General features: G+C 42.5%; 1 protein-coding gene across 5 annotated transcripts in view; it reads left to right on the top strand.

Moving 5' to 3' along the window:
• casz1 (castor zinc finger 1) overlaps nt 1-25,216 on the top strand; it is a 601,697-nt gene that overhangs the window by 30,772 nt on the left and 545,709 nt on the right. For all 5 annotated transcript variants that reach the window (XM_051931297.1, XM_051931302.1, XM_051931301.1 and 2 more), the window contains exon 2: nt 8,365-8,521. The gene's annotated coding sequence lies outside the window, so the exon portion shown is untranslated. The remainder of the gene's footprint in view (nt 1-8,364; nt 8,522-25,216) is intronic.

A 25,216-nucleotide genomic window follows, 5' to 3' on the forward strand; every position in this document is an offset into this window, starting at 1 on the left:
TTTCTGGAGAGTGGGACTGGACCGCATGTCTGCCTGGGGGGTTGCCAACTGGGATCCTGAGTTGTTTCGTCATGTAGTGAGTGCGGCAACGCACTGTACCAGTGCATGCTCCCCAACTTGACTTGATTTGATATATGAATACCATTTGCAGATATGGGTTTTGATCTTCCTCATAATAAAAAATGCCAAAATGACAATGAAAATGAGTGTGATCACTTCATAAATAAGAACCCAGGCGTGTGAGGTCTAAGTGTGGCACCGCATTTCCAAGCCAGGGCTTATCTCTGCAGTGGGAATTACAGATATTAGCATTACAAAGACCTGGCGGTCTTCAATGCAATGTTAAAACAGTAACCACCAAAAAATAGAATCTGCCACCCTGCGCATGGTAAAAATAGCCACATTCCGTGCTTTCTGATCCTTTTTATATCTTTTCAGGTAGACTAAGTCAGTCACAGTGGTATGAGGGGGCACAAGTTAAGGTGGGCCACTAGACAGTCACAGGGCACACTTGCACATATGCCCAATTAACTGAAAGACCATGTCACATTGGATGACTTTTCTAGTGACTTTCCTTTGTACCCTTCATTCATATAATTCTAGTGAGTCGGAGGCGGTCATTGATGCGCTCTCTTGAAACCTGTCAACTAATGTGACATGCCCATGCCCAGTGACTCAGTCTAGGTGGCCCATGACTCACTCTGACAAAATCAAAGAGGTTTGATTTTGGTGGAGGTTCTGTGTGCATGAGAGCTGACAACCAATGAATGCTCATCCAGAAGTACAATGTATATAATGCAGTGATGAGGTGTTTGGGATCTCACGAACAGAGGAGAAGCTTGTCTGTCTGATGTCTCATGTTCTATGTACCACGATAGAATGAAAAAACAAAAAGGCCTGAGATTGTGGCTAAATTCGCTGAACCTCTTAACCCTTTATACAGCACTGGCTCCATCAGGCAGCACTGTATTGGCTATTAGAAAAAACGGTGAGTATGACTTTACTGGAAAGTCAGCACATGGTCACTAAATTGGACATGCCTAGCATCGATCAGTCGTGTAAAGTGATGTAGTCCAGTGACAAAATCAGGAACTGCAGTCAACAAATTTCACGTAGCCTATAATTACATGTAGATAGATAGATAGATAGATAGATAGATAGATAGATAGATAGATAGATAGATAGATAGATAGATAGATAGATAGATAGATAGATAGATAGATAGATAGATAGATAGATAGATACTTTATTAATCCCCAAGGGGAAATTCAGCATACTGATACAAAAAAACAATATTAAATTAAAGATTGATAAAAATGCAGGTAAAAACAGACAATAACTTTGTATAATGTTAACATTTACCCCCCCTGGTGGAATTGAAGAGTCGCATAGTTTGGGGGAGGAACGATCTCCTCAGTCTGTCAGTGGAGTAGGACAGTGACAGCAGTCTGTTGCTGAAGCTGCTCCTCTGTCTGGAGATGACACTGTTTAGTGGATGCAGTGGATTCTCCATGATTGACAGGAGCCTACTGAGCGCCCGTCGCTCCACCACAGATATCAAACTGTCCAGCTCCATGCCTACAATAGAGCCTGCCTTCCTCACCAGTTTGTCCAGGCGTGAGGCGTCCTTCTTCTTAATGCTGTCTCCCCAGCACACCACTACGTAGAAGAGGGCGCTTGCCACAACCGTCTGATAGAACATCTGCAGCATCTTATTGCAGATGTTGAAGGACACCAGTCTTCTAAGGAAGTATAGCCGGTTCTGTCCTCTCTTACACAGAGCATCAGTATTGGCAGTTCAGTCCAATTTATCATCCAACTGTACTCCCAGGTATTTATAGGTCTGCACCTTCTGCACATAGTCACCTCTGACGATCACGGGGTCCATGAGGGGTCTGGGCCTCCTAAAATCCACCACCAGCTCCTTGGTTTTGCTGGTGTTCAGGTGTAGGTGGTTTGAGTCGCACCATTTAACAAAGTCCTTGATTAGGTTCCTATGCTCCTCCTCCTGCCCACTCCTGATGCAGCCCACGATAGCAGTGTTGTCAGTGAACTTTTGCATGTGGCAGGACTCCGAGTTGTATTGGAAGTCCGATGTATATAGGCTGAACAGGACCGGAGAAAGTACAGTCCCCTGTGGCACTCCTGTGTTGCTGACCACAATGTCAGACCTGCAGTTCCCAAGACGCACATACTGAGGTCTGTTTGTAAGATAGTCTACGATCCATGCCAATAGGTATGAATCTAATCCCATCTCTCTCAGCTTGTCCCTAAGGAGCAGAGGTTGGATGGGGTTGAATGTGCTAGAGAAGTCTAGAAACATAATTCTTACAGCACCACTGCCTCTGTCCAAGTGGGAGAGTGATCGGTGTAGCACATAGATGACGGCATCCTCCGCTCCCACCTTCTCCTGGTATGCGAACTGCAGAGGGTTGAGGCCGTGTCAGACCTGTGGCCTCAGGTTGTGAAGCAGCAGCCTCTCCATGGTCTTCATCACATGTGATGTCAGAGCAACAGGCCGGAAGTCGTTCAGCTCACTAGGACGTGATACCTTAGGGACTGGGGTGATGCAAGATGTTTTCCAAAGCCTCGGGACTCTGCCCTGTTCCAGGCTCAGGTTGAAGATGCGCTGTAGGGGACTCCCCAGCTCTGATGCACAGACCATCAGCAGTCATGGCGATACTCCATCTGGACCCGCTTCTTTGCTGGCACGAAGTCTCCTTAGCTCTCTGCTTACCTGGGCTGCTGTAATTGTGGGTGGGGATGTCTCTCCTATGCTGGTATCAGCAGAAGGATGGGTGGAGGGTGCGGTACTCCGAGGTGAGAGTGGGTTAGGGTGGTCAAACCTGTTAAAGAAGTTGTTCATTTAGTTTGCTCTCTTCACGTCTCTCTCAATAGTGGCACCCCGCTTCGAGCTGTAGCCAGTGATGATCTTCATCCCATCCCACACTTCCTTCATGCTGTTATTCTGCTCCAGCTTTCTCCTGTACTGCTCCTTCGCTGGACTCTGAGCTGGACTCTGAGTTCCTTCTGAATGCGCTTAAGCTCATGCTGATCACATTTAAAAGCACTTTTCTTCTGGTTCAAAAGGCCCTTGATGTCACTTGCAATCCATGGCTTGTTGTTAGCATAGCAGTGTACTGTTCTTACTGGAACTACAATGTCCATACAGAAGTTGATGTAGTCAGTAGTGCAGTCAACAACCTCCTCAATGTTCTCACTATGTGATCCCTGCAGGATATCCCAGTCTGTATTTCCAAAGCAGTCTCTCAGAACCTGCTCTGCCTCAGGGGACCACTTCCTGAATGAGCGTGTGGTTGTAGGTAGGACTCTCACTCTTGGTTTGTAGTGAGGCTGAAGCAGAACCAGGTTATGATCTGCTTTCCCAAGCGCAGGCAGCGGGGTGGCGCTGTATGCATCTTTAACGTTTGCATACAGTAAATCAATAGTCTTATTTCCCCGTGTAATGTCAATTTGGCCTTACCGACACGTCTCTGAAAGAATGATTTAAAGTAGCCAGAAACTACTGAAGAGTGAAAACAGTACGGCCAAAATTCTGTGTTTCGTCTTACAAAAATATTCAGGTCGCTTTTAGTGATATCCATGCCATTGACACAGAAAGAAAGATGTTTACTTCCCATCTGAGTGCAATACTTCCACAGGTGCCTGCCTATCAATTTGTACTAAAAGATCTCAAATGAGAGAACAAAAATCAGCAGGCTCATCTCCTGTTATGTGTAGACATTTTGTTGAACCGTCAGATGTTTTTGCAATCCTAAAGATGCACAGGAGACAGAAATGAAACTTGAAGCACCACAGAGCTTGGAAAGTGCAAGTCTTCAACTCTTCTGCAGGAATCAAGAATCAGGAAATGGTAGGCGTGGGCTAACAGGGCAATGGGCATGGAGCGGCTTCCCACACAGTGAGATTTTCTGGTATAGAAAACACAGTAAAGTGAATGGGGCATTTTTGTATGAAAAATATGAAGGATGTCATTTTTAAAAAAAATACACACTACACTCTTCAGTGGAGATGTGAAAAGTGGCATAAATAGAATTGATTTTACTGGTATGTGATCGATTATGCAGATGCAGAAAAGAACACAGTGTGAATGAGGCTTTAGGGAGAAGAAATCCTTGTTTTCCACCCAAAATACCTCTCAAACTCCCAAAACTCTTAAGTGAGTTTTGCGTTTCACAATAACAAAATTTACTGCGTAACAAATTTTGCAAAACTGCAAAATCCAAACTTGTGTTTTCATTCATCCCTGCCAGAAACAGAATTACATCTACCTACAGGTTCAGTGGTGGTCCTGGACATCAAACCCAGATTTTCAGGAATATGAGGCAATACACCCACTGTAGTTGCACATTTTTGTTTTATCAATTAGCATGTCTTTGTGTGAATTTCAATTGGTGAATGAATTGGCTTTAAAAGGTGCTGCTTAGAGGTTTTGGCTTTCTATACGTTGTGTGGTTTATGGATCATTTCATTGCAGTCAACTGGTCCTGTTTATAAAATGTCAAAAAATAAAATGTAACCTGACTGAAAATGCAGATTTATCTCTCATATCGATACTATTCACAGTAAAAGAAGGATTCTGAGATTTTGTAATCTGATTGGCCCTGTCTTACGTTTATCGGACCACATCCATGCTTACTTTTCCCTAGAAGCGCGATATTACGTAAGCAGGCCTGGACTTCTGACTGAGGTAATCATATTTGTCTAAAATTACCAGAATACCTTTTATCTCCCTTTCGCACTATAAAAGTGCCAAAAATAGACAGATGAGTGCCTCCGTGTGTTCCGAGTGGAAGTTGTGCTCTCTACCCCCCAATACCATTTAATGGTCAGGAAGTTGTGGCTCCAAAGTGTGGACCCCGAGGTGCTTGTGGTTCACAGATATTTTCCTTCAAATCGCTAATCTAAACATCGTTAGCTTCTCCTGCCAGCCTGTCTGCAACCTCCCAAAGGAGTAGACAAGCAACTTGAGAGCAAGCGAGACACATTACCATGACGATCCGAGTGCAAAACCCCCGCTGATGGTCCGCAGTGACTTCTGAGGTTTGTGTCAGGAAAAAAACAGACTTTCATCAGGCCATATTTTTTCATCCTGGCACCTGCCATCCATACTGTTGTAAGTTGCTAACATAAGGTTGAGAAATGCTGCATGGTAGTGAATTCAAAATCATCTTAGCTTGTGTGTACGTGTTTATTCAGTAGACAGTGGTGTGGGGTTGGGTGAGGGGGGTTGTCAAATTGTCTCTCTCATTTTTTTTTGTCATGGTGTAAGACTGCAGTAAGCACTCTGTATCTGTGCCCTTGAGATACAACTAGGACACAAGGGTCTCTCTGGAAATGAAAACAGCCTGTGCAGAAAGGTCTTCTGAGTATAATATCTTCAAGTCATAATTAGAATAATGATCATCGTTTTGGGCATCTAGTGTTGTCACAGTGTGTGACACAATTTCTTAGTCAGCAGCAAATGCAGAAGGCTGTTTCTTTAATCTCCATCAGAAATCTGCTGCTCTTTGAATCGCTAGTGTTTTTAGTTGCCTCTTTTGCTCAAAGATGGTAGGTTTTTCAACTTCATTGTTGAAGGGTCCTTCTCTCCCATGGGAGCATTTGGGTATTCAGTGTTCTTGTTTAGACTGTTTTGGTGAAAGGGTCAATCAAATAGGTGAAATGTAATTTTAGTTTAGTAGACAGATTGGTAGAGCGTGAGGGGTCATGAGGTCGCTGCAAAGGGGTGTGTGGTACCCCCGATATCTATGCAAAAGGACGAAGGTCCAAGTCTTTAGAGTCCTGGTGCTTCCTGTCTTGCTATATGGTTGCGAGACATGGACGCTATCCAGTGACCTGTGATGAAGACTGGACTCCTTTGGTGCTGTGTCTCTTCTGAGAATTCTTGGGTACTGCTGGTATGACTTAGTTTCGAATGAGTGGTTGCTCATGGAGTTCCAAATGAAGCACATCACCTGCATTATGAGGGAGTGTCAGTTACGGCGCTACAACCATATGAAGTGATTACCTGAGGGTGATCCGACTTGCAGGATCCTCATTGTTGAGGACCCGAGCGGCTGGACCAGGCCAAGGGGACGTACACATAACACCTGGCTGTGGCAGATAGATGATCATTTCCAGAGATTGGGACTGGGCTGCGTGTCTGGCCGGGGTGTTGCCAACCAGGTTCCTGAGCTGTTTCGTCTTGTGATGGTTTCCAGCAACGCACTGTACCAGTGCATGCTCTCCAACCTAACCTGACCTGACCTTTTACTTTTAGTTTTGCCCCTTCCCACTCTTATGTAGAAACAAAAACTAGCAAAGATTGAGTACATTTTCATTTATAGTTACCCATTTAGCAAACATTTTTATCCAAAGCAAGTAATGGAGTAACATCATCCTGGAGACTGCTTTGAAACAGGTGTTACAGGACAATTGTACAAAATTGATTATCATAAGTTAAAGGCTCTAAACAAAGCAGAGTAACACATCACTAGTTTCAAGAGACGTATCAACGTCTTTATCAGTTGGAGAGTTAGTCACAGAACATGAGAGTTGTTCAACAGAATGAGGGAGTCAGCAGTTCAGGTGGAGGTGGGCAACTCATTCTACTAGCTAGGACTGTAATAACATCAAGGAAAATGAGATGAAGGGTTGGGAACATCAAAGGTAACCTTGTTTCATAGTCCAAAAGAAGCACCAAATAGAATCAAATAAAGAGGAGTATCATTTACCGTGGCGATCCATGATCAAGTTCTCATCATTAGTAGGTACTTCTGAACTAGAACTTTCTCTGCTTCAGTATGCAGGTTTGTTACTGAACCCCGACTTCTGGTTTTGTGTTTTCTTAAATACTGGAGCAGGAAAAAAGGGCAGGGACATCTCAGCTCAAGGAGGAAGTGGCATCAGTGGTCTTCCAGCTGCTTGTCTTTTGTTCTATAAATAAAAAGGGAGGAGAACTTAATAATCATGCCACCTCACCTCACGCTCTGGAGTCACAATTCCTCCCTTTGCAGTGCCCACTAGTGTCTGATAGGGGCTACACACACATGAAAAAGGTCTGGATTGAGATTTGATGCCACATAGAGGGGGTATCATCAGACACCAGTCACCATCACCAGGAGTACTGGACCTCATGAGTGCCTCCATACACGGATGCTGATTCACTGACTATTCTATAGGCAAGCATCAAAGATCTGAATTTCATGCATGCTACTACAAGGGGCCAGTGTAGTAATCTGAAAAGAGGAGTGAGTCAGTTGAGTGACCTGAAAAGTGAAGTGACATGCACCCGTTGAACACAAGACATGCCCCTGCATTTATCAATTATCTAAGGTGGCTTGGTAACCCTACCAGTAAAGAGTTGTGGTGGTCCTGTCATAATAAGACCAATGCCTGGGCCAGACATTGTGCAGTATAATCCATCAGAGTTGACCTGATCTTGCTGTTGTTATGTAACGTCTACCTGCATGAACAAGGGACTGTTACATTGTAGTCAGTGAAGGACAGCTAGTCACTGATTGTCAACCCAAGGCGATGTACTAACTTGGTAAGTGTTGATGATAATTAGCTGAGGTTGGATGTTGAATAGATGGACTAGCTGAGGTAACAAAGTGCTCTGTCTTGGATGGTTTGAGCTGGAGATGGCATTCCTTCTTCCAATATGAGAAGATATCGGTGCAGAGATTCTAGCTGAGGTCATGTGGTCCGCTGGAGGGAATGACAGCTACAGCCTTCCTATGTCATGGATCTTTGTTCTGATCCATTAGAAATGATTATTACTTGCAGTATTTGAAATCCATTTTTATTTTATAATTGACTTTTTGTTGGTGACGTCTTGCTGATGTCATTTTGGATCTCATTTTATGGTCACAGCTGTGTTGTTTGTGGTAATGACAGTTGTTATCCAGTCATGTATTTTTATATCAGCACCATGTGTGATGCCATGGCGTGGGTGCCTTCTGAGTTGTTGGATAGATCTCAAAAATGACAACTTGCAATTACTTGTTACACAGGGGAAAGATCTTTAGGCAAGTGGGACTTTTGCTTTTGCATCCACATTATGAACTTGGGAACCATTTTTTTTTTTACTTTCTGATTTTGGCCTTTTGCTTGTTACTCTTGGTTAACCTTTTTGGAATTCTTTATTTCCCAATCCATTTTCAATATTAGTATTTCAAAAAGAGCATTTGTCACTGTGCTCACAGCATCCTAAAGCATGGACACCTGTCCTGGGAGGCCACTTTCTTCATGAAGGTAGGGCGTCCTGGGGAAGATTCCATTTGTTCGTAAACAGAACTTTGAGTTTGCACACCTTCCACGGGACCCTTTCACTGTATGCCATTTTTCTCTTTTCTGCAGGTCTGTCGGATTTCCACGTCCCAGTGTCCAGTCAATGCCCACCCTTGCCATTGCCTTTAGAGAGCAATGTGAAATAATCAACCTTATGTGAAGTTGTTTTAACTGAAGAACCCTGAAGAACATGGGCTTCGACTCCTGAAGATCACACTCCTTCAAGGTACTCTTCTTTTGTAATGTTCTGTAAGCTTTAAGCTTGCCGGGGGTTGCGGTTTTCAAGCATGTTGTATAAACATAAAAGATGATGAATTCAGATTGTTGCAAGGTGACACGGGGAGATGCTGCATGGATTTTGTCACAGGTGACCTCTGTGAGAATTTCATGACAGTATCTGGATCTCCTGAAATAAAAGAGACAAAGCATACAAGAAGATGAGATTTTGCAAGAAAAGGCAAACGTGATCAGTTTGTGTAACTTGTTAATGAGGACACAGTATGAACATCTAATGGGAGCTGAGAATGCTCATGAAGTAATCGACTTTGTTGGGATTGTCTGAGTTGGACCCTTCTTGGATGAATGCCCCCTAATATTCAGTCTTTTTGTTGTATACAGGTGGGCCTCCAGTTATGAACAAGTTCCCCTCCTGCACATGTTTGTAGCCCGAGTTTGCATGTCGGTTCATGGAAAATCATCAAAGTGCATAATGCTTTATTTCTTACTTCGGGGGAAAAGAGCATTTCAAGCATAGTAGTAAAATGACAGTGAAACAATGTTAGTGTACTTTAAATCACAAAGCAGAAATAATTTAATCCAAAAATTGGGGACTGGTTGAAATGCCAGAGAGTGGTGACGTGTTGCATGTTGATCAGCACATACAAGTAAGAATTTTGTGATACTCTGTGTTATGATTGGTACTTTTATTACATTTTTACGTGATTTATTGAAGTGTTTTGAACAAGGAATGTGTCTCTTTTGGGGTTTTATTACCAAAATAATTCAGTTCTAGCTGGATAACTGGATTAAAACTAAACTGACACTTTATTAAGATGTTTCTTGTTAATGGACTGCGTGCGGCACACTGTATTGGAGATGGCTGCGTGATTGATGTCCACCATATTTGCTTCTTGCCGTATGTCCTGCGGATATCACTGTCTCTCTGCCACCCCAAACTGGGCAGAATAAATTTACCTTTCTGCACATTCAGGATTATATGCTTATAACTTTTGTTCAGTTCTTAACACTTTGATTACATGCTGTGAACATCTTTAAGACATCACTAGATGTCCAATGTATGTGCGTGCATGGTTATACCTACCACAGCAGGCAATGTCTTTGTGAAATAATGTAATACTTTTGCGAAATAACACAATAAAAACAATGTAAGTGTCGGGAATAAGCTTCTATATGCATCAGTACATCTAAAGAGGATAAGGGATTTTTTATTCCTCACCATGTTCCTTGAAGGGTCTGCAGTGATTGACCACCCAAACAGTGATCCTAAGTTGATGCCCTCAGTGGGCAGAAGAATTAGGACTCGTCTGTGTACCCCAAGCTGGGAATGCCCCCATGGCACCTACAGAACTTTATCAGACTACATCAAGCAGCATGTTACCCTCAGCTGGAGGAGTGTGTGCATTCGATGAAGGACTTGACCCTGCATTGTGTTGCTACAGATAGACATCCTGACTGGCACCTCCACACAAGTGACCTCTGGCTCCACCTTTCCTGCCCAACCCATAATCAGCAAACCTTTGAAAGCCAATTTATTTTTGGAAAGCAAACACATTTTTGATAGTTTTGTGTGAATCAAGGCAATTTTTTTTGATCCCACCAGACAGAAACAAAAATTGAATGTGTCGACTTGAGTGCCAAGTAAATAAATATTTTAGCATTTCAGAGGATAAGGATTTGCCAGAAGGTGTGAGGCGAGCCTTGTAATTATCAGATTAATGCCGCCTGTGCTTCCACTCCTTCCGAGATGGGCATATTCCTAGTGCAGCGGGGGCACGCAAACATTCTGCAGGCCATCCTGGGCCTTTATTACAGACAGCAAGGATTTTTGGAATGCCAGCTGAATGAATTTGTACGTTCCAGTTTCTTTTTTTTTTTTTAACGTAAGGTGGGTATCATTTGTTCGGCAGGCAGTAGCAGCAGCACCAAATCTCGGCGGAACTATTAGCGTTAAACCTCCAAAGCTGCCGCGCTCTAAAAGTAGTGGTCATTCTGGGATACATTATCCAGAATGTGACAGAGACCTCTCTTCTATGTACAAATGCTAATTAAATGTTTACCCCATCCTATCATTGCAGTGGGAAAGACGCACTGGCAATTTGGCAGCAAATCAAATTGCATTTTAAATGGAGCTGTTTAAATAGGACTCTGTTTATTTGTGAAATACCTGCACTCATCTGGAATGCGACAAACACGGCGGCACTTGGGACGAGCAACTGCTGTGCTGTTGGTCCTTGTGTTGACTGTTCACTGCTGACCAAGGTGGGAGTTGGAGTGTGGGGGGGGGGAACGAGGACATAGGTTGAAGTTTTCATGTCAGGCTAAAAGCATGACAATTGGTACTGAATTGCGTTTTGCGCAGGAGCTTTAAATTAGAACTGACACCCTGACATTGACATTTTATTAGGTGTCTCTGAGGCAATGACAACAAGTCTTGCTTGGTGCAGAGATCTTCAAGTGCACTTCAAGGTATTCTTCTTCACTCACTTCTGGGGTACAGTACTGGGATTCAAATTCAGATTCACAAACTTATAGTGAAAAGTATTTGGGGAGATCTCTCCTAAAACGTAAAATCCCTCGTCTCATTTGCGCAGACTTTTCCTATAGACCCCTAGGCTGCTTCTCACCCTCTATGTTCCATTCCTTCAGTACTGTAGTTTGTGCAACTAACTCCACAACCAAATACTTGGAGTGGGATTTAGGTGGAGTGTAGTATCCTATTGGTGCTATGCAGAAAGTTGTGGGCCGAGAGACGTGGGTTTGGGGGGAATATGGCGGGGGGTGGGGGGTGGGGGGGAGTTGCCTGACCCCCAACATTAAGCATTCTGCTTGTAGTTTTTGGAGGCTAACCCAACACGGACTAGTGTAGAAGCTGTCCTGTTGCTCACGCTGTAAAGGACCTGCTTCTGAGGGTCTCCATAATCGAGATGTGGCTGGTTCATGGCTGGACACTGTAGGTTACCACGATACAAATGTCTGGACGGGGATGGATCATGGCTGGTGTGGCTTACTCCACTTTAGCACAACTTTCAATATTCCACTAGTTAACTGTCTCCAGGCTCTCACATTCATTTCTTCCTTTCCAAAACTTTCTAGTGGGTGTGATGGTAATTTTTACCATGCTTTAGTGCTTCTAATGGTAGCTTCTTTAAATGTAATGTCAATCCTGCTGACTACTCCATTTCCTTTCTATGGTGGCCATATTGTCTACATACTTTGTTTTCAGAGTGGCCACATCTCTTCTTCAGACCTATCTCCTGCCAAACCAAGATGCCCAGAAGAAGCTATGACAGTGTTAAGCATTGTTGACTGTTTCATGTTGTCTTTGCCCACCTATCGACTCTCTTAACAATACTTGCTCCTCATGGTGTTGGGTACGTAAGGGATTCTCCTTCCATTCTCCTACAATGTTATTAATGGTTTGGCAGCGTTTGTCTCAAGTTGCTGTGTAGGATCTTGTATCTTAATTCTCTTTTGTGTGGAAGTGATGCAAGAGGCAGTAAATGGGGAACTAACTTTGATAGTGCCGAGTTGTGAATTATTGAAAGTTAGGAAGTTTTTTTTGTGTGTGTTTTTGTTATAAGCAAAGAAGGAAACCCAAGAGTTATCATGGGATGTGACCAGGAGATGATCATAAGGAATAGTGAGCATAGTCAGATTTGTGCTGGGGTCACAACCACGAGACATGAAAATCCAGAACAAAACCAGAAGAACCTAATGGTAGACGTACTTGATTAGAATGCTAACTAATATTAAGAATGGTTTTCAAAGGTTTTTTAATGCAGCGAGGGATGCTGACACACTGATGTTGTCTTTTTAATATCGGAGGGCCATCCACGACAATAAAACTAACAATTCAACAACTCAAGTTCAATAATTCAAAAACAATTAGAATCTGCAAAATGAATATAAGATTGGGTCTCCATATCTCTATAAATATAAAATTCCAACAGTTTTCTCTCTTTGTTTTTTTAATGTTATAGTTTTTGTGTTAATATCACTGCTTTGCCATCTTAGTTGTTTCACTTCCATGATTGTGGACGTTTTATGATGTTTTCAGATGCCTGCAATTGTATTGCTTGTAGCATTAACATCCATTGCTAGCCACGTAATCGGGTGTGACCACAAGTGGGCGCCTCTGAGCCCCAAACCCTTCAACACACGGACACCTCTACAAGTTCAGATGCAAATAAAGTTTTATTTTAACCTCTGTGAACAGACTGCACAAATACAATTTCTCTTTCTCCACTTTTCTTCCTTTCCTTTCTTTACTGTCCGTCCAATCAAGTGTTGTCCCTTTGACTTGCCTGGAGAACCGGGAGCACTTCCGGTTTTACGAGACTGCCGGTTGGAGGGACTACCGGGTCAGATGGAGGTTCCCAGAAGTGGGGCTGATTTGTCCCTGCAGCTTCCCCTAGCGGCACTGTTGGGGCACCACAGGGCTGTGCTACTGGACTACAACTCCCAGCAAGCCCTGTGGGCATCCGAGTCAGCACCATATTCCAAAAGGACTGCTAACTGCTGTGTCAGGGGAGTAAATAGTCCATGTAAGTAGTCCCCCATCCTTCCACTAAACTGGCCCCTGGCTAGGTAAATGACGTCGAACCATCTTGCCTGGTGTCCATTACACAGACATTGTCACAATGCATGATATCATCACTAGTAGACCATATAACATGGTGGCAGGGTATTATTTGTAATTTAAGTGTTGGGGTTCTTCCAAAACTTCTAAACTTGTGCTAGGGTTATTTAGGGATTGCTAAGGATGCAACCAGAAGTGGAGTTGTTAAAGCAGGCAAATGATCGAAACTAGACGACTGAGAGACTAACACTGTCAAAACCCAAGTACGTCAATCAAAGACAAAAGCAATAAGTCAGGAGTCTTGACGTCAAACAACGAAATGAAGAAATGAAAGGCAAGGCTTTATTTAGAGTATGTCAAACATAGATAATTACAGTTCTGTTTCACTGAAACTTATACTGCCAAAGAAAATATGTGGTACATGTAACAACCCGGACCACTATGCTGAATGCCAATGCAAAGCATACCAATGACCGGCAACCAGAAGAAAACAAAACTAATGAAGGATCGTTTGAAAATAACAAATAAATCATCATGAGGAAAAATTTATTAAATAAGGGCCAGAGTTGTGATAGGGGTAATCAACCCAAATTAGTTGCAGGAAATTGTTTCTCGTTTTTAGAACATGGTGATGTCTCCTTCTTCTTGCTGTGGTTACCCTGTTTTCTGTTCTTGAGGTTTATGATCTATAGCCTGCTCCCAGCTATAAGTTAGACTTTGCATAATAGTACATTCCATCTCAGTTCTATAAATTATCCTTCTGAACACCAGTGACCCTTGGATGCTCTCAACATTGACAGTGTCAGACCTGGTCTGTCAATATACGTAGGCATTCACTAGGGTCTCAGGATCTTCACATCTTTATTGTTCATCACGGAGATCTTCCCGTGTTTCCCAACTCCATAGAAGTGAGTGAGACAAATAAGGTCTTCTGATGCTGATCTGTGCACTCAGATTTGTGCTGTCCACTCCCTGTTATGTGTCTACTCGAATCCCAGCATTCTGCCTGAAGTCTTTGAACGTGACAGTTGTAATCATTCGGCCTGGGACACTTTGTTGTTCATATTTTCCTTCTCTGATGTAGTGCCCTGTTTCTTTTCCACCCATCAATTATCAAACCTTCTTAATCCAGTTCAGCGTCAGCTGTCTTGGTGCAAAGCAGGAATCGGCCACGGACTGGGAAAATTTCTATATATCCAAGGATTAAATTGGGAAGCCATCCCCAACATTTCGCTTTCAATTTAGATGTGGTCAAAAGGAAAATTTTACTGCGGTCTCTCAAAAGGATCGTTGCCAAATACATTAGGGCTCTAGCAGTGGAGGAAGCAGGGCTGACTTTATAGGTTTACATTCTGTTGTCTGCCTGCCCAAAGCACTTTCTAGTGTCAATGTCATATGAACTTGTCCCATCATCTTAATATTTTGATTATGACAGCTTCTATATAAAATAAAGAACTTGATCAACAAGAAGAGAAGCCTTTTAGATGTCAGCATTCTGAGCAGCTTCCTAATGTAGCGTAATGGTGCCCATACTGTGTGCTTATACAACGATGGCACTTATGCTAATAGAGCTGTGTCTCGGGTGACACTGGTAATCTGAGTCGTGTGGGGGAACAATATTGATGACACGTCGTTCTTCATCAGTGTGCAATTATGCATTCTCAGTGATACGTTCAGGACGGAAGAAAGTGAGAAAGCACAAAATGAGTCCTCCTCCTTTAGAGTATTGAAACAACGATGATGATGATTGACAACACAGGTAGCTCGGAGAGCTTAATCAGCAGGGTGAGAAACAAGTGACTGTGTTTCAAATTATATGAGCATGCAGCTGATACAGCTGATAAAGAACATTAGAAAGATTTTGATTAGAATAGGCCATTTAGGCCAACAAAGCTCTCCAGTCCTATCCACCTAATTCCTCCAAAATGACTATTAAGTTGTGATTTGAAGGTCCCTAAAGTCCTGCTCTCTACCCCACTTCTTGGTAGTTTATTCCATGGGATTATAGTTTTTTGTGTGAAGAGAAACTTTATAATGTTTGTGTGAAATTTTCCCTTCTGTCTGTGACCCCGTGTTCTTTTTGAACTCATCTTGATGTAGTAACTCAGATCCACCGCACTCATTCCTTTAATAATTTTAATCACTTCAATTGTGTCACCTCTATATCTGTTTCCTTGATCCAAAAAGGTTCAACTCCTTCAATCTGTCCTCATAGTTCATACCACTCAGTCCCACAAATCAGCCTACTCGCCCTTCTCTGGATGAAATGAATGGACTGAAGGTGCGATAATTGATGTGAAGCAGTGGCCATGTTGGCAATGATGATGTGAGGATGAAGGTTCTCAGTGTTAATTTTAGGAGGTCCTCATCAGGGCAATTAGAATGCCATTTTTTAAATCATACTGTGGGTTTCATGGGCCCCTTCCTTCATTAGCTTGTTTCTTTTTATTAGGATGGTGAGGTGATGACTTATGTGTGAGTGTGCTTGTGTAGCTCTGCCATGGCCTGTTCTCCTGTCCAGATGGCTTCCTACCTTGAGCCCAGTGCTTCTAGGGCATTGCCCTGAACTCGAATAGACAGGTTTGATGATGGACAGATGGGTGATGATAGATTGTGGATAGTGCACTTTGGGTCGAGGCCCGGAAGACAGAGTGCTTTGAGCTTAAGGGCCTGTTCTTCAGTACTTTAGAACATTAGAACAATCTGGACGAGAACAGGCCATTCAGCCCAACAGAACTTGTCAGTCCTATCCACCTAATTCTCCTAAGAAAATGTCTAGTTTTGAAAGTCCCTAAAGTCTTACTGCCTACCACAGTACATAGTAGTGTTAGTTATGAAGACTGTGATGGTGAATTTGAGCCATGCTTCATCAGTGAAATAAAACTCCAAGGTTGACAGAGCTTGGTTAAGAATGGATAGGAAATTGGGTGAAACCTATTCTTGTTTGTGTGCTGAGAAATCATGTTGATTAGTAGGGGTCTAGTTCAGTATAATCTAAGCATGGAGGGCCATGCAGAAAGCTGGGGTAGATGTTCTTTATTATTAAAGTATGAAGAGACGATGACACAAGAACAGATGGGGATAATCAAACCGTGTAGGCCGTGATGATGAGGTGATCGAGAAAATAGGAAAGAGGCATATGGATTAAAGGTAATGTACTGCAGACCATTTGTTGAAGATGAAGAAGAGGTGGCATGGCCTGTTTATGTCAAAATTCTTCTAATGAATACAGTGCATATATTTGAGGTAAGGTAGTTATCCTCACTAAATATGACGATGGGTAATGGTGATGTGTCACATGTTGATTAGGTCATGCAAGTAAGAATTTCACTGGATTCTGCAAACATGACAGTAATGTCCCTAGGAGCCTATGAGTGGAAAAAGCTTGAAAACCATTGGTGGGCGAGGATGAAATGATAGCACCCCTGACTGTGTGAGTGACTGGCATGAGATATGACACAGTGACGCTAATGGGTCAGGTGATTGTTCTTCCACTTTGTCCACCTAGTGTCCTTATTGAGGGCACCCTCCATCTTTCTATTATCTCTTATAAATTAAATAACCAATTTTCCATTTGGTGGTTAGTGGAAGTCCCGAATGAGGCACATTATCTGCATTGGGAGGGAGCATCAGTTATGGCACTACGGCCATGTGTCATGATTCCCCGAGGGTGAACATGTTCGCAGAATTGCCATTGTTGAGGACCCGAGTGGCTAGACCAGGCCAAGGGGATGCCCATGTAATACCTGGCTGCAGCAGATAGATGGTGATTTCTGGAGGGTGGGACTGGACCGCATGTCTGCCTGGGGGTTTGCCAACCAGGAAACCTGAGCTGTTTTGTCATGTGGTGGGTACGGCAACACACTGTACCAGTGCATGCTCCCCAACCTGACCTGATCTGACCTGGAAAGTTTGCTTGGCAGGATACTTTACCATGAGGTACGATGGTTCCATAAGGTGATCTGTCCCTTATAGGCTTGTCATCAGCTTTCTGAAATGCTGCTTAGGAGCAGAGAGTATTGTTTTGTGGACTTGTGCCAAAGTGAGTGGTTTTTCCAGGTATCACATGACACTGCACACCTTCTTGGCTCATGTTGCTCAATTCTAACCTCAGCCCTTCTCCTCAGCCTTCAAGAACACGGCACACAGTGTTGTCTCCTAGCAATGGCGGCTTCTTGTGCAGCTGTCACTCCTAATATCTTATCTGGTGCACAAAGTGAGATAAGGTGCAAATATAAAAGGCAAGGTAACATAAGGTGAGGCCTAGGAGTCCATGCCAGTGTGTTCCTTCAATTCAGTTCTTCAGGCCTTGCAGGTCTTCTCAAGTAGATAGAGCTACTCAGTTTCAGGCAGGTAGATGATGCGTGTGGAGCCCATGCCGCTCTGCCCCTTCAGGTATGCTTGCAAAAGTCATGTTGGCGTGAGTTAGTAGATGAAATGTGTTGGCTTTGTGGAACTCAGGTCCAGCACAAAAATGCACGTCATGGCTATAAGAGAGAGAGAGAGAGAGACATGCATGCCATCTGCCCTATGAGACAAGGCTTTAGGAGTCCATGACTGTCTCTATCAGACGTTAAAACATTAGAAAGTGTTTGAATGAAAAGTCCATTCAGCCCAAAAAGCTCACCCATCCTATCCACCAAATTCCTCCAAAATAGCATCAAGTCGAGTTTTGAAGACCCATAAAGTCATGCTTTTCACCACACTAGTTGGTCACTTATTCCATGTATAATTTGTTTTTTCTATGTGAAGAAAATCTTGGAGCGTGGAGCCTCTGCTGCTTTCTGATCGGACGTCTTGAACCCACAAAACTTTACACTTGTGGAGACCACGCTGCTCTGCTCCAGTGCATGAGATTTGTGAAGTCCAGGCCATTCTCTTCCAGTAGATTACAAGTTTTTGGTGCGAGTGGTAGGGTGTGGTACCATGTTAACCATTATGGATACAATGAGAAGTCAAACAAAATGACACCTTTTATTGGCTGACTGAACAGATTACAATATGCAAGCTTTCGAGGCAGCTAAGGCCTGTTCTTCAGGCAGTTTAGGTGCTATAATTCTCTGCTCCTATTGGTTATACTTCATGTCAGTCATTCTCAGTATGTGATTATGCTATTAGGATCTTTAGGCCACAGTTCAAGAGTGTGTGCCAGTGAGCCTCAGTGAGAGAAGTGAGAGAGTGCTGCCTGTTCCAGCAGGTGATACCTGTGGAGTCCTCCCCTCTCAGGGTATAACATCATGTGATGATGAAGGCTCCATGTAACTCTGCCCCAATGGATGACACAAGTGGAGTCTCCAGTAGATGAGACACGTTTATCCTAGGTTGATCTGCTTCAAGAGACGATATGTCGGGAGCTTGAACTGCTCTGCACCAATGAAGAAGACTTGTGGAGCTCCTGTCACTCTCTAACAGTAGGTCAGTCATCTTGAACCCACATCATTTTACACGTGTGGAGCTTACACCACTCTGCTCTAGTGCATGACATACTTTATGTCCTCCATTATATTAGAAGTATGGATCCCAGGATTCTTTTCTCCTGTTGATTATACTTCACACCGGTCATTCTCAGTTTGTGATTACGCTATTAGGATCTTTAGGCCAATGATCAAGAGTGTGTACTACTAAGTGAGAGAAGTGAGACAGCAGCCGAGACCTACAAAGTCCATGTTACTCTTCTTCACCAGCAAGTGGGGTTGAGGAGTCCATGTTATTCTCCATCAGTGGACTGGACGTGTGGTGTTCAGGCTGCTTTCTTCTAGCTCAAGGTGATCTGCTTCAGCAGATGGCCACTATGGTGTCTAAGCTGCCTCCCTTCAGTTGAAACCTAGGGAGGCCATGCCACTGTCCACCAGTAAATAAGTAGTGTAGCCAAAGCCATCCTGTGCTTATAACTGAGGTGTGTGGTGCCCAGGCTGCTCTCTTCCTGTAGACTGGAAACTTAAAGCCCATTGTGCCATGCTCCAGTACATAACATGTATGGAGCTTAGAGGATAAGACTTGTGGGCACCATGCCACTTCCACCAATCATTCAGAACTTGTGCCCAGTGTGCTTTGCTGTTGTCAGTTGTACCACCTTTAGGCCAAGTCAGTCTTATGCTGACATCCAGGATGTCATAGTTTAGGAGTTTGTACCTTCATACTCCAGTGATATAGGTGCATGTGTGCCATCTGCCCAGTGAGTTCTCTCCATCAGCTTTTGCAGCCTAGGCTGATCTGCTCCAGTCAGTAAGATGGGAAGCACCTGAATGGTGATATTTAGAGTCCTTGAAGCTAAATGAGATAGCAATGTCCTCCATTGGGAGGGACTTATAGAATAAATGGCAGTCACAGAACATGCCCTGTCTATGAAGATGTAGGTGGCAGCACCCTGACCACAGAAGACTTGCATTGCCGTTGAATGTGGAGGGCAGTGGCACGTCTCCTAAGCTCTGTTGTGCCAGTGGGCCCTGGAGAGAACAGCGCTTCGCATATCCTGTGCCCCAGAGGCTGTAGGTCATGGTGCCCTTGCCAATTTCCCCAGTGAGTGAAGTTTTAAAAGCCTGTGCCAACTGGCTCTAGTGGATGGAGTGTGTGTTCTGCCCATGCCAGGGGTTTTTTGTTCTTTTCCTTTATGAGAATGGTGACATCTCACAGTCCTATGCATTATGAATGTGAAAGCCCAGAAGTGGCGCTGATCGCCATCTTCACACCGCCGCCTTTGTATTCATCATCGGCGTTTTGTAAAGTAACAGCAAGTTGTGTAAGAGGGCTGGATGTGGACGATGAATAATTCATTAAATATGCTATTGTTGATGCTGGGAAATGTTTGAAGTTAAAATCGTCTATTCCCTAATTCATTAAAATTCATTAGAAATCACATATGCCGATGTTTTAATAACAGGAAGCAGGCGTCTTTCATCAGGGGCACAGAAGTGAGATGAGAAGCCCTTCTTGTGGCTTTTCTCCCTTACCGCTGCCCAGTGATGCCCACATGTGTGTCCTGTCAAAGGCTGCTATTTTATTTTTCCTGACAGCATGTGCCCAGCCCCCTGGATATTATTCTGTCTAAGCTGAGGCGGGTGCCTCTTTTTTTACTCATCTTAAGACTGGCATCCTGTGGTCCTACCTGAAATATGCCACATAATTAATTCAACCTCCTTTTGGCCTGCTCTGGAATCTGCTATCACTACTGTTTGCACTAAACTATGTCACATGTTGTATGCCCAATTTGCCAACCTGGGCTCGTGCTGACATTACCTACTGTGACTCACTGCCAAGCCTCTCTGGATCAGCCACAATGCTCTGCCATCCCTCCTGTATTCTCATGGCCCCTTCTATCAGCCCCCCCACAGTAGACATCCCATCCCAGTTGTGGCTTTGTCACCACTGTGGCCAGGGACGTGTCTGAGTAAGAAGGGCAAAAGAAGTGACAAAGTCGAGCCACCGCCCTGCCAAGTAAGAGCTACAGTTATGTCAGTCTGGGTGCTATATGCAGTGTAAAACTCTTATCTGAGTCAGCCTTACTCTGGAGCAGTTCTATTAGTTATTAGTGTTTATTTGATAAATGCCATCCCATAGATAATATCAGCCCATCAATTGCTGTCTTATACACTATAGTGCCTTTCAATGATGGGATTATAGATAGTGTCTGGTGCCATTGTGCAGAATAATTCTAATGGTGAACCAATTTTTATTATTTACACCAGTTTTCAGTACTGAAGCATATTATTAGCATTCATCCAACAGTCTTTATTTTGTACTGTATAGCGCCTTTCAGTACTGCATCTGCCAGCATACAGCCAGTTAGTACATCAATTTGTATTTTACATAAATGCTTTTCCATAATATGACTTTAAATAATTATATTTCATAAGTCTTTACTTTATATAGTGCTTTACTATTAAGCAATTATATCAGTCAATAGGCCTTTGTTTTATATAAATTAGTTATAATAATAAATTCTTATTTTATATAGTGCCTTTAAATATTGCAACTATAGGGATACTATTAAATAAACCTTTATTGTTAATGTTGCCTGCCACTGGAGTACTTTATTATTCATATTATTCCTCCCATCTTTACTTTATATAGTGCCTTTAAGTACTGCATCTCTGTATGTTATTACATCAATCTTTATTGTATGTAGTGCCTTTCAATAAATTAGTTATATTAGTCAATATTAGATTTCTGTAGTGAATTTCAGGACTGCAGCTGAACATATCTTAGTCTATCAGTGTTTATTTTACATACATGCTTTTTAATAATGCTTCCTTAAATAGCGATATTTCATAAGTCTTTCTTTTTATGGTTCTTTTTCTTTGAGCGATTATACTAGTCAACTAGTCTTCATTTTACACAGTAGAATTATAATAGACATTCAATTATTACTTTATATAGTGCCTGTCTGTGCTACAACTATAGAGATTACAGGTACTGTATACTTGTCTATTAACTTTTATAATAGTTGATTATTATTTTATATTATGCCTTCTAATACTGCACATTTACTGCAAAGGTATACTCATCTATAAACTTTTATAATAATAATTATCATTTTATATAGTGCCTTTTAAAGCTGCTAGTTTACAGGTGTACTTCTCTATAAACTTTTATAACAGACAGTCAATTAATTTATATGCACCCCTTAATGCTGCTAGTTTACAGGTATACATTGTCTATAAACTTTTACAAGAGATAATCAATTATTATTTTATATAGATGCCTATAATGCTGCAAATTTCAGGTATACTTGTCTATAAACGTTTAGAATAGACAGTCATTTATTTTATATGTGCCCCTTAATACTGCAAGTTTACAGGTATACTTTGTCTATAAACGTTATAACAGATAATTATTATTTATACCTTCTAATACTGCACGTTTACTGTAAGGTATACTCATCTATAAACTTTTATAAAAAATAATTATCATTTTATATAGTGCCTTTTAAAGCTGCAAGTATACAGGCATACTTCTCTATAAACGTTTGTAATAGATAGTCAATTAATTTATATAGTGCCTTTTAAAGATGCAAATTTACAAGTGTACTTGTCTATAAACTTTTATAATAGATAATCAATTATTATTTATATAGTGCCTTTTAAGGCTGCAAATTCAGAAGTGTACTTGTCTATCAACTTTTACAGTAGATAATCAATTATTAATTAATATACTGTAGTGCCTTTTAATGCTGCAAGTTTCAGGTATACTTATCTATAAACGTTTATAATAGATAATTATCATTTCATATAGTGCCTTTTAATGCTGTAAGTTTACAGGTATACTTGTCAATAAACGTTTATAATAGATAATTATCATTTCATATAGTGCCTTTTAATGCTGTAAGTTTACAGGTATACTTGTCAATAAACGTTTATAATAGATAATTATTATTTCATATAGTGCCTTTTAATGCTGTAAGTTTACAGGTATACTTGTCTATAAACGTTTATAATAGATCATTATTATTTCATATAGTGCCTTTTAATGCTGTAAGTTTACAGGTATTCGTGTCTATAAACTTTTACAATAGACATTCAATTGTTATTGTATATAGTGCCTTTTAATGCTGCAAGTTTACAGATATGCTTGTGTATAAACTTTTATTTTAGTTATTGCCTTTCACTAGTGCAGTTATGTCATTCAGTCAGGCTTTACTTTATATAGTGCCTTTCAGTGCTGCAGCTATGCCTATTTTATTGTACCAGTCCTTATTTGATATAGTGCCTTTCAATAAAGCAATTATATTTAGCCAAATTTTTAATTTATATAGTGCTACAGTCAATCCATTACTGTTTTACATAAATTAGAATGACTTCATCTTTGAATTTTTGAGCCCCTTTTCCATTGCATGGGAAGCCAGGGCCTTGCTGGCTGTAAGCGGAGTGCCACTGCCTCACTAATTCACACTCCTGCCGGGTGCCTTTCATGTCTTTTGGGTGTGCAAGTGAAGTGGAGTAACCACCCAAATTATGACAGAGAGAACAAGCAGACTTCACACCAATGGGGTCCACGTGAGAAGTTAATCCTCTTATTTAGAGCTAACAAGACTAACTGCTGTGCCACCGTGCCCCAGCTTTGCTGCACCACCCCAGCCCAGTGCTTAAACTCGACACTGCCATCCATTATTGTGTTTGCTTATAAAAGTGCCTGATATGACGAGACGTGCTTCACCCCCCTTCCCCCCCCCAGCCAGCGGTCCCTTTTGGTTTGCCAGGCTGCTCCCCTCGTGCTTTTTTTTTTTTTTTTCGCGCACTAGGAAGATGATGCGGGGCGTAATTAATATGTTACGGATGTCACTGCTGGAACGGCACGTGAATTCATTTGAATGCCCGCGCCCAGGGGTAATATAATGGGACGGCACGTTTACATGGGGGTCCTGGTGGGAAGAGAGTGCCAGCAGCTAATGAAATTTCCTAATAAACGCAGCAGTGAAACACTTTATGAGTCTGTCCCAGTGCTGTGTTTACTTAACGCTATCTATTGTGCTTTTAAACTCGGGGAGAATGGCAGCGCCACTGACTTTTCCTCTCCTGTAGGCTGGGCGCAGATTGCTTTTTTTAAATATTTGTGCAGGGTGGAGAGTTAACCTTAAAAAAAAAAAAATAGGGTGTGACCGGGCATGTTTTTCTATGTACAGTTTGGATGCTCTGTCAATATAATGGTGTGTTACAAAATGAAAAAAAAAAAGAAAAAGGAAAAGAAAAGTATCTGGACCTGCGCATGTGGCATTGGTGGCATTGGTGGCACTGGAGCAATCATAGGCCAGCTTTATTGACCAAGAACCAGGAGTGCCACTTCTGCTAAGTCTGATTCATGTGTCTCCTTCACAGTCTCCGCCAATGATATATAAAACGTGTGCCCTCATGCCCATGCCTTGTATATAAATCCATGCCAGCAATGGGGACCACAAGGTGAGGCTTATCTAAATCTATAAAGAGACAACCCAGAAGAAAACCACTGAGGTCAAGATGAGGAATTGCTGAATTGTCAGATTGTGCCAGTTTGGCTGGCATCCAGATAGACATTCACCTTTGGCAGTAGGCAGCCAGTGGAGAGTCTAATGGCAAAGTGCTAATGTCTGAACCACAAGGTGACAGGCTGGGTCCTCACCTCGGGTGCATCAGGGCGCCTGAGGCCTTGTGAAGTGGGCACACAGACCACAGTGCAAAGTGCGCGCATAGTCATCCGCTGAAACACATTCATACTTGTTGTGGCCCCTTTGATTGGCACATTGATATCCCACTGAACAGTAGGTGACAGTTTTTACATTTACATTTACATTTACATCATTTAGCAGACGCTCTTATCCAGAGCGACTTACAACAGTGTTTGTTAGTTTTTTTTTCGCATACCCCTTGGGGTCAGAGCGCAGGGTCAGCCATTGTACAGCGCCCCCTGGAGCAATTACAGGTTAAGGGCCTTGCTCAAGGGCCCAGCAGAGTAGGATCTCTTTTGGCACCGACGGGGATTCGAACTGGCAACCTTCGGGATACCAGCGCAGATCCTTAGCCTCAGAGCCACCACTCCACCTAGTTTTTGGCCAGTGTGACATACCTAACTACGAAGAGTAGTTCCTGACTTTAAGCGGACACAAAAAAGGAGAAGGTCCCGTGTCAGAAGCATTGTTTGATATTCCTGTGAGTGGGTGACCTACATGATGATGATGTGCACTTTGATGACCAGCCACGTCATATTCACCCCTTTGTTTGTCATTCTGGCACCCACCTAACCAGCCACTCCATGAAACTCATCCTTTAGGACACATGGCACCATGTTCGCATTGCTGCCTTGTTAGAAAAAGTTCCGCTTGCAGCCACATATGGAGACGTGCCTCTGTCTCTGACGTCATTGTCACCATGTGGCCTTTGTGCCCAGCACGGACGAGTCAAGCATAAACCAGCCTTCTTGTGCTGCACCATGGATGGACTTGTCGTGCCAGTGCATGGGACGCTGTATTCAGCTGTGGACCCCAATTAATAATGATAATAATAATTTATTAAATTCATATGGTGTTTTATTAACCTACTTAAAGTGCTTCACATAGATAGTGGGGAGCCTCTTCAACCACCACCAATGTGCTGCATCCACCTAGATGATGTGCCAGTGCGCTCACCACCCATT

This window comes from Erpetoichthys calabaricus, chromosome 8 (genome assembly GCF_900747795.2).
Source record: "Erpetoichthys calabaricus chromosome 8, fErpCal1.3, whole genome shotgun sequence".
NCBI classification, from domain to species: domain Eukaryota; kingdom Metazoa; phylum Chordata; class Cladistia; order Polypteriformes; family Polypteridae; genus Erpetoichthys; species Erpetoichthys calabaricus.